The sequence below is a fragment of the Psittacula echo genome, assembly GCF_963264785.1.
Source record: "Psittacula echo genome assembly, chromosome: Z".
Lineage (NCBI taxonomy): Eukaryota > Metazoa > Chordata > Aves > Psittaciformes > Psittacidae > Psittacula > Psittacula echo.
Genome location: NC_137742.1, coordinates 16,956,636 through 16,963,233, shown reverse-complemented (window position 1 = coordinate 16,963,233; position 6,598 = coordinate 16,956,636).

Below are 6,598 nucleotides of genomic sequence, written 5' to 3'. Positions count from 1 at the left end.
CTGTACTGCAACTAATTGTGATCTCAGTACCTACCAGCTGAAACTCATGTCCCTGGTGGAAAGACTGATATGAGCAAGGCACTGATTCTCGTTTTTGTGCAGTCAGAAACTAAGCTTTTCTGTAGCACCATTTTTTGTAGACCACCAGTCACAATATCAAGATCGTTGCTGAGTCTGCAAGACTTCAAAGCACACATTTGCTTAAGTGCATTCTCCAAAACTAGCTCTGATTTTAAAACTTTTCTCAGCATTTCTCCTTGCATTCACACATAATTACTCTTATCTCTAAGGTAACCTGAACAGTAACATAAAATCAGAGGAAAGCCACTCTCATTATGGACACACATGCCAGAGTAACACATGGTCCTTCGATAGAACCACTGAATCTAAAGCAGCATCAGATGCAAGCGCGTGACCTCAAGGGCTCTTGCTCAACCTTTTTTCCCCTGAACTACAGCCCTGAATTAAATATTTCCTTTCACACCCTTCTTATCCCAAATTCTACCAAATCTTAAAATATACCTATCACACAGACACTATCTGTAGGCTGATAGTGACCACAGACTCACATACGCAATATCCAAGAAAAACCAGTAACTGCTGGGGAACTGGTGGTTGCTGGAATTCCTCTTCCCACACTGGCTCTGACCACCACTGAGGCACTCAACTACTGTTAACACTGGCTTTTCACTCCTCACAGACCATCAGTGCTTGTTCCTCGCTTGCCTGATGAAAGCAAAGCATGGAGTGCAGGTCTGTGTCAACAGCTTGTCTCACTCTTTCCCAGGTGGTGTGAAGCCAACAGCTACAGTACTTTCCAATTAAATATTGCTATCACTGTGGCCAGCCCAGTGCAACACAGTACACCCCAAATCATTTATTTTATTCAACCAGCCATACAAATGCCTTTATTACTAGTAAGTTCTCAGATCAGACTGAACAGAGGAAAAATAATGAAGAAAACAAGAAAATTGCCAAGACAGGCTTTTCTCTGATGGAAACAATTTCTGAAACAACACATCTGTTAAGGGAACCACATTCTTCTTGTTTGTGATGCACTGGCTCTACTTTTAAGTTTTACTGATACCAATATCTTTTCCATGTGAATGGCATAACAGTCAATGTGCAAAGAGAGTTTCTTATTTTGTAAATGTCCTCTATTGCCTCATAAGTTGGTTACATGGAGCTGACAATAAAGTTTCTTTAAAGAACCTGAAGTTATTCCACATGTGGACCAAACCAACTTTCATGTTTTTAAATAAAACAAAACAAACAGAACCAAGGTCGAAAGAGTTAGCATGAAGTAGACTCATGACAGGAGCGCCTATTCAGACTTTGGTGCTGTATTTCAATCCCTATCCTAAACTCTTCAGGAAGGTTTCAGACACAGTCTTTCACCACGCAGGAGAACGCTGTTTCTTTAAAGAACCTGAAGTTATTCCACATGTGGACCAAACCAACTTCCATGTTTTTAAATAAATCAAAACAAACAGAACCAAGGTTGAAAGAGTTAGCATGACGTCGCCTCATGACAGGAGCGCCTATTCAGACTTTGGTGCTGTATTTGAATCCCTATCCTAAACTCTGCAGGAGGGTTTCAGACACAGTCTTTCACCATGCAGGAGAATGCTGTCACTGCTCAACTGTCCTACAGGCCTGCCTTGAAAACTGTCAGCACCATTAAGGCAAGTTTCTAGAGAGGTGGGAGGAGGGCAATTCACTCACTGTGATTCAGACCTGTATAGCAATTTATACATAAAGTTTACATACACAACTATCACCCCTCATGTGAGAAAAAGTAAAGAAATAGCTCCTCAGCATCAGGCATATGGGAATAGCTCTATGCAAGTTACCCAAATGAAGTAATGTGACGATCAGCAAGAATTAAGCCCCAGTTACAATAAGCTTGGTCTGACCATTCAATACAAAAAATTTTGGCAACTCAGTCTATATTTGATATACACTCAATATATTTTGCTTGATGACTGCATTTTTGTGTGAAGTATAAGGCTAGTTTCTGGGTATCCATTAACTCCAAGCTTTCATTGCTCTGCCAAACATGTCCCTGGGAGGTCATCAAATCCTGGGTCACCAGAGACCAAGATCAGCAAAGAGGATAATATAATCCACAGCTGGGAAAAAGGCCAAACGCAGCTTTTACTGATGCTCCAGCACTGGATTCTGGAAGGAAATGTACATCTTTTGTTCTACTTAGCAGGGTACCAGCTGTTTCAAGTTGCATGAAGAACTGAAAACGGGTCTGGGACAGAAAAAGCATAAGGGATTAAAAAAAACAACAAAACAAACCCAACAAACCAAGGAAGACTAAGCAAGAAGGCTCTGAAATAAAATACTTCAATAAAAATCTTCATTACTGTCCTGGGTTCAGCAGTAGCAGTCATTTTTTCTACGGGTGCAGTGCTGTGTTTTGACTTTCGACCTTGGGAATAATACTGATAAAGCTGATGTTTTCAGTTGCTGGTCAGAATGTTTACCCTGACCAAGGACTTTGAGAGTCTCATGCTCTGCCAGGGAGGAGGAGAAGCCGGGAGGAAGCAGGGACAGGACACCTGACCCAAACTAGCCAAAGAGGTATTCCATACCACAGCACGTCATGCCCAGGATGTAGAACTGAGAGTCCCCGGAAGGGCTGGATCATGGCAGGGTGGGGGGTGAGGTACCGGTTGGTGAGCGGTTGTATTCTCTTCCTTGTTATTTCCTTTATCATTATTACTATTGGTGGTAGCAGTAGTGATTTGTGTTATACCTTAGTTATTAAACTGTTCTTATCTCAACCTGTGGGAGCTGCATTCTTTTGATTCTCCTCCCCGTTCCTCCAGGAGCGGAGGGAAGAAAGGTGGGGGGGGAAGTGGACTTCGTGGTTCTGATTTACAGCCTGGGCTTAAACCACGACAATTACTGATGCAAGAAGTTGTCCATGTTAATTAAAACTGAGCTGCCATCAAGAGAAATCTCCTCCACCAAATGGAGCTGATTACACTTCAATTAAGATAAAAATCATTCACTGAAATACTGCAAAAGAGCTGACACTTTGCATTAGCACTACTGCTGAAATACTTTCCTTTGATGTTTTTATTATACCTGATCCTGCTGGAATCCGAGCATTTTTCAAGATGTCCCCATCCTCAGGGGAGCCCTCCATGTGCATCCACAGCCTCTAGACACCTGCAGAAATGCAGCTCCAGTGATAAATAGTCCTTAAGGACGAAGAGTGCAGCTGCCTTCTCTCTGCAGCAGCTCACATAAAGTAAGCCTGCAATGAATTTAATTCCTTCCAAGTGTACATACAATACATACAGGCACAAAGTTTTGCAGTGTTTGTGTTTAGTGCAGTGGTGCAGCTGTGCAATGCACCCACATAGCATAAACATGCTATGGACTATAAGACAAGGGGCAAGTTTTCTTCATAATGATGGCCTTTATGAAGGTAACATCAATGAGAAGTTACTAAAATGAAAAATACAAAGGCACTGTATTCACAAATCAACATTTATACCTTCCAGACCTTTAGAACCTTTAAAATACTATTTTCACTTTTACTCCCAAAATTACGCTCTAGTAAGATACATTAGAAATTCATGTCAGAGCTACCACCCGAGGATTAAAACTACTTCTCAAAACTGTGTTCTCCTTACATCCCATTCTTAGAAAGAAAAACCTAAGATATAGTAAATTAGTAAATCTAGAAACTAGAATTTAAGAAAGAAGACTGCACAGTCTCACTGCTTCCCACCCTCCACTTCCCTCTGCAACTCAAGTTGTGGGGAGAGCAGCCCAAGGCCGCCAGTGCAAACTGCAGCATGACACCCCAGGGAAGAAGAAGTGAGGGAAAAGAGAGAGGACCTCTATGGTTTACCACCAGGCTGAGGCAGCAAGCATATAAACTGTTTCCTGACATTCATTCCCGCATTTGTTTCACTGCATTTGGAAAAGCAACACTCCTCTATGCACATGAAAACGAACCACTGGGATTTAAACACTGACTACTCATTTTCAATGTTACATTTATTGATGCTGGCAAGCCATCAGCTGTCCTTCACTGCAATTATGGCATGCTTGGCCAGAGAAGTGGAACTTTAAGAGCAGAATGCCAGGCTCAATCCTACAGTATAATTTTTGCATCTTCTGAGTATCAGCGCAGACTTGGGCATGACAGAGACTCTTCAACTTCACTTCAGCAAAACCAGGTTTCTAGATGAGGATTCTGTGGAACCTGTAACCAATAAGAAAAAAACAAGTTACGCAACTCTGTTGTATAGAAAAATAAAACAAAAAGTGAGAAGCACTGGGGGATCCTCCCTCTATAGCTAGTAGTGCAGTTTCATGCTGTCAGTCTCAGCCCAGAATTAACTCAATTCACGGTGGCTTAGCAGGGCACAGAACACAACCACCACACAATCACTTCTTCCAGGATTCAGAAAATCCCATTCTTTCAGCTGTGCTCTACAGAAAACAGCATTATATACATGGGGGGGGGCCCCTGCCATTTTACACAAGTGCAGCGTCTCAAACAGGCCATCTCTCACACATGATCTGGGCATGGTTCCTTGACTTCATGAAAGCTTTCACAAACACTGATGCTCATGAGCACATCGCAGCAATCTAGAAGGAAAACTATGTAAGTGATAACATAGTAATTGCAAAATAACTAGAGAGGGATTTATAACTGAGGATCAATTCACACAAGGAGTTCTCCTGAACTGTTCAGTGCCATTTGAGTTTTCACACATGCTTCAATCATCTTGCAGGGAATACTCTGTCTTCTAACCTCCTTCCAGGTTAAGTACTTTCTCGTTTTGCAACAAAAGCTTTAAAAACCATGACAGCATCAGCACTCATTGTAGAACAGTGTAATAACCGCATTATCTTAATGAGGGGCTAAAGAGTCCTAAAACTGCTGACACAATCTCGAAAACATAAATGACATAATAATTCAGACTAAGAACAACGGCTTATTGTAAACACCTGAAAAATACCAGGCTTGGGACACTGAGCCAAGTTACACACTGCTATTACAGCAACAAATTGCTCTGTGGCTCGGTCTTTCCTAGATGTTGCAATGCACCTTCCTTGTAGGTGCACCGGTTGGACTCCAAGCACTATTTTAAGAGAATGGAGAGCAGCATTTAAACCAGCAGTTATCTAACAGCTCAATATTGATGACCTAATCTGGAAACTGGATTAAACTATACAGATTAACACATTAGGTACAGATGCATGGATTTATGGTTGTTATGACAACCAGCAGACAATGTATGCCACTGATCTGCTCCCAGCAGATCTGTCTCTGTGTAGCATTAACTCGATCTATCAGTAGCACGGACATACTAAGTGATTTCACTGCAGATATCTGGATTGGTATAATCTCTAACTCTCTGCATCTTAAAATACCAATTTACAACCAGAAGGAGAGGCTCAGTTTACGAACAAATGCTGGAAGCAATGAGCATCCTTGGGTGTTATCTGAAATGTGTAAGTTCTCAGACAATATTAGTGTTAACTTCTTAGAAAATATTAGTGTTTTCCAATTAATCTTCCAGGCTAGTGAGTGTGCAAATATGTATTTGTTTCATAAACATAATAAAGTGACTATTACCCTATGCTTTACACACTAGGCAGAGTCCTCTCACCTTTTAAGCAAGAGACACACGATTTCTCTTTTGGAGTCATCTTTCTCAAAACTGTGTGAAATATGAGCTCATTCCTCTAATCGAGATAACAGGGTTTTACTTAGGGACAAAGTCAATAAAACAAAAGCAACAGCGCTGGGCACGTGACCACAGCCAGAGGTGCACTGATTAGCGTTTGTTATAGGTTTATATACTTTCACTATTGCATTAGTCACATACATATTCATAATTCCCGCATGTAGGTGGGGAATACTATAACTAGCTCCAGGAACTTATTATCATAAGTCTCCTCCTCTTGGCGCCTGTGCACTGCTCTGCGGTGATTGTGGGCAGCGGTCTTGAGGATGAAGTAAGCAGTCTTCCTCATGTGAGCAGGGGTCTTCAAGATGAAGTAAGCAGTCTTCTTCGTGGTGTACTTTTCACCTTTGGCACAGTTGGATGCCCCAGTAATCACAAAACTAGCTGAAACCAGCCATACCTGTAATTATTCTGATAGCTGGTAAAGATTTAGAACAGGGTGACCTTCCTGCAAAATTTATTGCAGGATGGGCAGACAAGGAGTATCCAAAGCTACCAGATGTTTGGGAGGCATCGTCTCTAAACTAACTGATAAGTAGAAGGATGGTGTGAAACAATTTACTCATGTTTAGTGAGGCCACTAAATTCCACAGATTTACAACACAAACATTGTTCTTTATCTTATACCTAAATTAGGCTAAAAGTGCTTTAACCCTACGTTTTCCAGGCACTAGCTTTCCTTATATCAAGTCCCGCCCTCCCCCCCCCCCCCCCCCCCCTTTCTTTTACCTTTACAAAATCTTTTGCTATGTGACTCCATTTTGCTCAAGAGTTCTGGCCATTTTCAACTTGTTGTCTAATCTTGTGTCTTTAGTGAGCTTTGCGAACTCATACAGTTATATCCACATAGCAACACCTATGATTTGTGA